Source organism: Microcebus murinus, chromosome 26 (genome assembly GCF_040939455.1).
Source record: "Microcebus murinus isolate Inina chromosome 26, M.murinus_Inina_mat1.0, whole genome shotgun sequence".
NCBI lineage: Eukaryota > Metazoa > Chordata > Mammalia > Primates > Cheirogaleidae > Microcebus > Microcebus murinus.
Genome location: NC_134129.1, coordinates 2,601,362 through 2,610,367, shown reverse-complemented (window position 1 = coordinate 2,610,367; position 9,006 = coordinate 2,601,362). Strand labels below are relative to the sequence as shown.

At 39.6% G+C, this 9,006-nt stretch overlaps 1 long non-coding RNA gene across 1 annotated transcript; it reads right to left on the bottom strand.

The window, feature by feature from the left end:
* Positions 1 to 1,213: 1,213 nt before the first annotated feature.
* On the bottom strand, positions 1,214 to 2,060 carry LOC105860490 (uncharacterized). The gene is made up of 2 exons (XR_012915067.1): positions 1,883 to 2,060; positions 1,214 to 1,765 (listed from the first exon to the last, which is right to left on the bottom strand). It is a non-coding gene; the product is annotated as an uncharacterized LOC105860490 (long non-coding RNA).
* Positions 2,061 to 9,006: the final 6,946 nt, after the last annotated feature.

Genomic DNA, 9,006 nt, shown 5'->3' with positions numbered 1-9,006 from the left:
CCTCTCCTATAGCCAGTATGGTCTACACAGTACGCTGTTTGTGTGTCAAGTCCTGTTTTGTGCATCCACGACGCTATGTGATCTCTTCGTTAGAGAAAGGAGAACTATGGGCAGTGGTCTGGTGTGGTGGGTGAGATGCAGTTTCTATTCCTGCTCTCACCTACATCTTGGGGCAAATTTTTTATTCTCTTTGACTTCACTTTTCTTGTCTATAATCCTGGGGATGCTAATAGCAAGAATAACAAATAATTGCGCACATTTTTATATGGGTTATAGGGTGACATGCATGATTTTAAGCACCTTGAATGAATTAGCTCTTTTAATCCTTACCATCAGCTCTATGAGGTAGACACTGTTATCCCCATTTTAGGGATGAAGAAACTAAGGACCAGAGATATTAAGCAACCTGAACACAGTCATACGGCTAGCCAGTGGTGAAGCCAGGTTACCTAGTTATTCTGTTGGCAGAGGATGCCCTTTTAACCAGATCATACCTAACTTTTAAAAACTGCTTGATTCATGCATGTCAAACACTCACTATGCAAGGCATAAAGTGATTAATGAATTTGAACTATTATTAATATTATACTACACTAAGTATGACACAGATCATCAACTTAGTGATTTCCAAATACCAATGTGGGGGGAAAAGAAACACAAAGGAATTAATGCTTTTTTTCCCATAACAATTATGTTAAAATAAATAATATATGACAACAAATTAATAGCAAATTTTGCTTTCATGTTAATACTTCTGTAAGAATACTGTGGGTATAAATTGTATGGGTTAAGAAAGTAATAAAATTCCATTGATAAAAAATAATAATCTAGTAAAGTTTTCTATTATACTTATTTGCAAGGGCAATTCTAATACCTAAATTGTAACCATGGAGATATTAAGTAAATGCAAATATATATAAACATGCCAGAGTGAAACATTCAACATTAAGTAAAATCTATTTTTTTGTTGTTGCAAAAAATACTAGACTTTTTAATAGTGTAAAGTAATGCTTTTTTATGCTATTGTATGTTTGTGTTCAGCTACTGTTAAATATATTCACTTAAGAGAAAAGAATGACTGCTTCCAAGACTTGCATTCCACATTTTTTTTTATTTTTAAAGTTTGAAGCCTAAAGTAAACAGCAGAAAAAAACCTTTTAGAGAATGCTTTGAAATAAGACATACTAGGATTAAGACACTGAAAAACTCCAAGTTCCTCAATATATTAACAAACATTTATTGAGCAATTATTCTATGTTGGGCTCTGTGTGAATCCTAGTATCATGGACCATTATGGAATCTATTAATCATTCTGGGCATGTCTAGTCTAAAAGTAAACAAATGCAAGAAAAATTACCACAAATACATTGGGAAAGGAATTTTCAAATAAAGAAATGCAGAGGAGGGTACAATGTTAATCTAAGAATTAGGCAGTAAACCATATATATTTGCTGTTGAAACTAGGTTTGCTTATTTCATCTTTCTATTATCTTTTAACAACTCTTCTCGGAGTAAAATGTGATTTTTGATACAGAATGAAAAACATATCCAAATTTTAATACAGCAGCATGGGTATCCTGGATAAATAAGAACCCTATAAAGTCAAGACTTAAAAATCCTGCTCCTCCTGGTAGGTAAAAAGGTTTGGCAGAGACTGGCAGATCACTCATCATCGTCATCACCATCCATCATTTCATAGACTGTTTTCTTGATCACCGGGGAGTCAGGGTTCAGGCAGACTTTCCTTCCACTTTTCAGCGTGGCTCTGCAAGGGAGAACCGAATAGCTGCGCCCGGCCGAGCCCCAGGACGGACCCGAGTGGGGACAGGGCGGGCATGGGGCGGGCGGCCTGCGGGGCGACGCCACGGAAGCGGGCACTCACATCACTTCGACGTTGCTGCAATGTTCTCCCGGGTTGGCTATTTCCACATGACGAATAAAGCTGGGATGAATCCAAGAGAGCGTCCTCTCACACCTGCATTGCAGCCCAACACACAGGACATTGTCGGAATGCTTACCTGAGTAGAAAACGTGACTGCATTACTCTCAGGTTATTTCCGCGCTTCCCTTATTTGCAAGGGGAGGTGACGGACCCCGGGAGGCCACTGCGAGTACGGTGTGTGCGAGGCTCTGTGGAGCCCGGGCCGCACGCGGGCGGGGCGTGCCGGGCACGGGGCGGCCCAGCCGGGCGCCACGCCGCCCCCAGACAGGCCGCCGCGGACGGACGCAGCCGCAGCGCAGGGGCAGGGCTCCCCCTCCAGCGTCCCGGGGTCCTCTTACCTTCCCTGACGTAGGTGGGAACCACGGTGGTCAGGAGCAGTGACAGCAGCAGCAGCAGCTGCAGGACGCGCGCGGGCCTGGCCCTGGCACAGGAGGCGCGGGCGCTGGGGCGGAGGCCCATGGTGGAGGCCGAGCCGGAGCTGTTTCCAGAGCCAGGAGACCTGGGCGCAGGGTGAGTTGCTGCCGGACGTCTGCAGCTAAGTGGCTTCTCATGCCCTCCAGGTACCTTTTATATACAGTCCCTTGAGGCCAGTAAGCAGGAAGAGGCAGGGAAGGGGGGGGAGGGCGTCGCTGAGGTTCACAGGGAAGCTTATCAGGCTGTGCCGACCGGCAGAGAATAGACAGGTCAGACTTCCTGCCCAGCTGCCGTCTACGCACCGTTCCACACTCCTGCTCCTCCGGTCTCAGTACTCGCGCCCCTTGCACGCAGATAAGCACTCTGCTCAGGGAGGGAAGAACTGGCCTGAAGTCCTATAGGGCTGTTCTGTGCACGACTATGTGAAATACGCCCTGCCTCATCTGACGGGAGGGTTATAAGCTCAATAGACACTCTGGGCACATGGAAGCACAAACACGTGGGCCTCGAAAAAGAGAGTTATGTTCTCTTTCCAGTTGTCAAAGAAAGCAAGGTTCCTGTCCCAGTTGTTGGTTTCGAGTAGGTGGGTAAAATACAACCCAGTTGCCAAGCTAGCTGTCTTTGGATGGTTAGCTTATCGTCCTCAGTCTGTCTTCCAAATGTATTATCTTTTTCTAATTTCATCCAGAAACTGCAAGCAAGACTCATCCGCCTTTGTATTATAAGATACACTACTTTTGTTCTGCCATTTTGGTATACACTAAAAAGAAAGACTCAGCATAATCATTTTTTCTTTTTATCTTTAATGTGACTGAAAATAGATTTGATTTGCTGTACAAATTCCTATTATATAGATATATGGGAAATAAAACAGGCAAGTTCCTCTTCATTACTCCGCATCCCTAGAATAGTAACCATCGGCAACAATTTGGCGTTAGTTTTCTATTCTGTCTGCATTTGTATGCACACATGTATACAAATATGGAGAGATACACATGCTGTGTTTCCCGGAAATAAGACAGGGTCTCATATTTAGTTTTCCTCAAGAAGACACCCTAGGGCTTATTTTCAGGGGATGTGTTATTTTTTTTAAGTACGGTACAACAATCTACATTTATTCAAATATAGTTAAGTCGTCTTCTTCTGGAACATCATCATAACTCTCCAAACCCTGAATTCCATCCTGAATTTCTTGCGACTCTATTTCCTTTAGGACCACTGGCCCCAGTCTCTCCTGTGGAGCACTAGAGCTCTCACGGGGCAGATGAGAAGGGCTGCTCCTCGACGAAATGCATGGGTTGTGCAGATGCGCTGCGCAGCCACGCCCGGCACTAGGGCTTATTTTCAGTGTAGTGCTTCTATTGTGCAAATGCTTAGAAATCCTGCGAGGGCTTATTTTATGGGTAGGTCTTATTTTCGGGGCAACACGGTACTACATAGAGACACACATACAGATAGAGGTATAGATAGGTCTCTAGAATAAAGTGGGATGATTCTATATGGGTCATTAAACAGCTTAGCTTTCTCCTTTAACAATATGTGCTCAGCATCCTTTCCTGCCACTCACTGTAGCTCTGCCCCATTTTATTCAATTGCTGCATGACACTCTATGGTAGGAACAATAGCTGTTCAAACTCTTTTTTCTTTGGGACCATAAGGGATTTTTCAATTTTGCAGTATTAAAATATGCAATAAAAAATAAAACTCTTTGTTTCAGAGTTCTCAGACCTTAATTAAAAGTCTTGGTCTGATAAACTACATGATGGAAGCGAAGGCCCACAGAGATACAGAGACGGCCCTGCACACCCCACGCTGGCCTCCACGCTCTTACCTAGATCTCGGCACCGTCTCTGTGACTTGCTTCCTCAACTGAACTGTGCACTTTCTAAGGCGGAGTCATGCCCTACATTTCTTTGAATGCCTCATACATCCTACAGCATGTAGGATAATGCAGTACACAGTAGGTCCCAAACAGTGTTAGTGAGTAAATCAGCGAGTATGTACTCCATCAAGGAAAGTTTCTTTTTCCTTTCCAATCAGCTCCGATCCCAAACCCAGCTCCACATGGACCGAAGAACCTGTCAGATCAAAAGGTGACCTGGAAGACTACTGACAAAAAACAAGGCAGACACAAGTGGCCCTGGCTGCAAGCTGTCTTTCCACTAAAATTATAAAGAAATCTTACAGAACATTCTTGAAGTTTCTCGTATTATTTTTTTTTTTACTTTTTGTACCTTTAACATTTTAGAAGAAATTATCAAAATATTAAATGTGCAAAATTACTTTCTGTCAGAAAACTAAGTATAGAATATAATTTTTCAATTTTTTTAACATTAAGGTTTCAAGCCAATTTTCCTTATTGTTTGAGAGCTGCTGACTATGCTTAAAATTTCTAGGTCCCATTTTTTTCAGGTAATGACCTGGAGGTCACATTTGGCCGTTTGTTTTAGAAGTAAGCGACCCTCCAAATTAACTGGATTTGGGGAGGTTTTGTGACTCGATGGCGTCATTCTGTCTTTGATTGTGGAACCTTATCATGAGTTCCTCAAATTTCTGATGTGCTGATTCATATAGAACCCACTGGCACTGAATAGGATACTGATTTACTTCTAAGATTAGCTGAAGCATAAAATTTTCCTTGTTGTCTTGCACATAGTTAGCTTATATGTTGTCATTTGTAGCCAATGATTGTTAACTTCTGCCTCGTACCCCAGTGACAAAGAGTACAGCTCTGGTATGAGCAGTCCCCTCCCTTCCTTTACACTTTCCGTAAACTGTTCCAGTCTGTGGCGACTGTGGAACACCCCAGGTTTGCTGCTGTGTCTTCCCAGGCCAGTCTTTACATTTCACTCCCAATAAACCTTCATGAAATTATTTTGCTTCAAGTGTCTTAATTTCGGTTCCTGTTGGCTTATCTGGCAGGATCTGGAAGTCGCTCCGCCCTTCCTGTAGGCGCAGGCAGGGAGGGGCCCACTCCAGTGTGGGTGCGGGACGCACTGAGGAGTTTCTCCCAAATCAAAGAACCTCTCCTTCCGACAAAATTAAAGAGCAAAAATCTGGCCTCAGGCAAAGTTAAATTCTTTTTTTTTCTTAGAATGCAAAAAAAAAAAAAAAAAGATTGTTGATTTCTCAATTTTAACACATACCAGACTGTTTTATAACAAGTTAATCTCTATGTTTAGACGAGGGTCCCCTTTAAGATGAAGGCGAAAGTAGCTCCAAAATTGACGAAAGGGCTAGGAAATAGGAGACACTCAATATGTATATTAAAAATAAACAGTAGCTAATTGTAAGACTATACCAGTTTTTTTTCTTGTTCGGATTGCCTTAGTGAGAGTGCTTGAAAGCGTGCGTTTCTATTTGAGAAGCAGAGATTAAATATGAAGGAAGTGAGAAGGGAGGCAAAGGAAAGAGGCTAATTTGTTGAGAGCCTACTGTGTGTGAAGGATTTTAACAACCTGCGAGACAGGTGTCATAAGAAAGCAGCCAGGTTCAGAAATGCTAGGTATGGTATGGCCATGCAGCTAGTAAGTGACAAAGATGAATTCTAACCCAGTTCTAACTCCTGAAACCACGCTGTTTCTAGCTGGCTTCTTATTTTTGTGGGAAGCAGAACAGGAAGTCATTTAACCACCAAACAATTTATCTTGTCAGCAAAGTTAAATTCTTGGTATATTTGGTATATTCTTGGTATATTCACCTGCCTATGGGATTTACACAGAAAGGTGCTCCACCCTGTTTGGTGGTTACAATTCCACACTTAGTCCTGAAGCCCAGGTTTGATTCTAGGCCAGGAAACTGGTCTCTTGGAAATCTAAGTTTTTTTAACCCAGGAAACATTTATGAAAATTGGTGTGATTTTGTATGACTCTTAACTTTTTAGGGTACCTGTTTGTTATTGATCCTTTTCCTTTCTATGGACAGCTTTTGGTTTCCTGTCTTCTTCTGTCTATGGGGCATGCAGGGTTGGTTGTTGGGCATTTGTATGTAGAGAAGCTGAGACCTTAGAGATATGGCCAAACACATGTGTCTCACTCATTTGCAGGTAGGGAACTTTCCTTCCTTTGAGCTGTCTTTGGGTTGGTTCTGGACCTTGGGAGAACTGCTTTGCAATGCTTTAGAGATGCCTAGTCCGTCTTTGGTTAAGTCATAACCTTGCTTAAGGCTCATTGGTTTTGGTGAGTCACTTGGAAAGGTAACTTTGGTTTAAAAAGAAAAAACAAAAGTTAAAGCCAGGAATATAGGCTCTTTGTCCTGCCTAAAATTCGATAAGAGATAAGCCAGAAATATTGGCCGTTTGTCCCGGCTGCAATGTGATAAGAGATTTGAAAAGATTTTCTTTAAAGAGCTTTATGGTCAGAAATAGCTTAATCAGAAGATGATGATATTCAGGCTATAATTTTTTTCAAAGGATCTTTCTGCCTTTTTTTCTTTGGGATCCTGTTTGTGGGAGGTTATTTCAGTGGATTAAAACCCCCTTTTAAAGTGTTTGGTCCCTCTGCTGCTCTTTTTTTGATGATAAAATGATGTAAAACTTCATTGATCTTTTGTAAAGCTTAAATTTTTCTGTGTACTTTGAGATACAAATTTGCTACACTGTTTTCTCTAAGCATGGGTCGGGGCTTTGGCCAAGTGATAGGCAAATTTAAACTTGTCCCATTTACAATTTTTAAATCCAACTGTCCTTTTAAACTAGCGCTTTTTACCTGTCTTATGGCTAAAGTTTAAGTTCAAAGCTATAAGATCACTGTGTCTGTCTGTATTTTTATGTGTATTTGTGTATTATCTGTAAGATACTAAATTGACTTATGCTAACTAAAAATAGTGAAATCTACACTTTGGAAAAAGGAGAGCTTTTTTCCCATAATGGGTGGCCATCTCAACAGGCTGGACAGCACAGCCCCAACCAGGAGCCAGGCATACTTGTTTCAAAGGACAGACAAAAAGGAACAAGATTTTCTACTGAGAAGGGTGGTTAAATATGCATATTCAACAAGCTAGAGGAGGAGTGATGAATATTTATGAAAAGAGAAATCATATGCGTTTGTAACGGGGCTTTATCTCTCCCATCCCATCATGACTGGGGAGCTCAGTTTTAAGGTATTTCTGGGGTCCCATTGGCCAAGAGGGGTCCATTCAGTTAGCAGAGGCCTTAGGATTCTGAGTTCACACAGAGAAATGAGCACTCATAAATGAGTAAGCCAAAATATTTCCAAGGTCACATGACTTGAGTAAATCTATTAGTAAATAAGACCAGTTTAATATTGATAGTTAAATAAAACAATTATGTCTTCTGAGTTATCGACCAAATATGGACATATTTAACCTTAAGATTCTGGTTTTTTTGATACTTGCCTAACATACAATAATATAAAAATGGTTAATTGAAAATTTAACTTTGGATGATGGCTAGACTTGTACAATGTCTCATGAAATTTTTCAAACATAATTGTTAAAAAATGAGTAAGTTAAAGAGATGTCATTGGGGTAGAAATTTATGAAAGAACCTTAAATAATCATGTTTTATGATGCATTTACTTAAAAAGATTTTTCAAATCCTTCTGGTAACTATATTGTTAGAGTTCTGCTAAGCTAAGTTCAGCGACAGATGTTTATTGAATATCTAGATCACCTCCAGCTAAGATATAATGCTACGACATTAACGACCATGAGTTTAAGGACATGGAATTTGGGCTTTTTATGTCAGAGAAACAAGAGATATTTAGATCTGTTAGTAAGAATGTCTTGTTCCACATTGAAAAATTGTTTCATTGAAAGGTTATGTTTCTAAATATTAGGAGATGTATATTCATAAACTGTTGGTTCCCCACTGACATTTAAAAGTAGATTGTTTCTTAGATTTTCATTGTGAATTAATGTTACTCAAAGTTAAAATTCTGACTAACATGTGCTAACAAAAACTATAGAAAAGAAGAAAAACTATTCTGGATAGAGAATGTATAAGAATAATATTTTTGATGGAGAAGTTTATAAGAAAGACATGAAGATGTGTCTTCTTTTTTAAGGAAAAATAATTTAAAGATTGTTTAAAGGTTGTTTCAGTTGCAGGGAAGCAAAAGAATCATAGATAGAACTGAATGGATATGGAGAGTCGGGCAAAGAAAGATATTGGAAAAATTGTAAGAGGTTATAGAAGGTCTATGGAAATCTTATCATGTATGATCAAAGCTGATTGAGATTACATGGATCTGTTTATAGGGTTTTATTAAATTTAGGTTTAATAACTGTAATATACTGACACAAAGATAGAATTTTATATTCTCATTTAAGCAAGATATTCATGCAATATTAATAAGAGATAGTAAATGATTTTTGTTCAACTTTTGAGTAAACTGTAAAAAAAAAGAAAGAAAGAAAAAGGAGGAGAAAGGGAAAGAGATTCTGTTGGTCTCTTGCTGTCTTTATTAGGTCTTTTGATTGTTCAAGAAACCGAGTGTCCTCTTCGTCAAAGTATAAAGGTTTTTGCTTTTTGAAATCTTTGAATTATCACTTTGGTTAAATGAATGACCATTACTTTACAATGACCTGTGATTCTATTTTGATCCAGTATTTTAGACTTTTGATATTTGACAAAATTCCCAAAATTGAATTTTATTTTCTAAAATCAAATATTTTCCAATATTTGATTG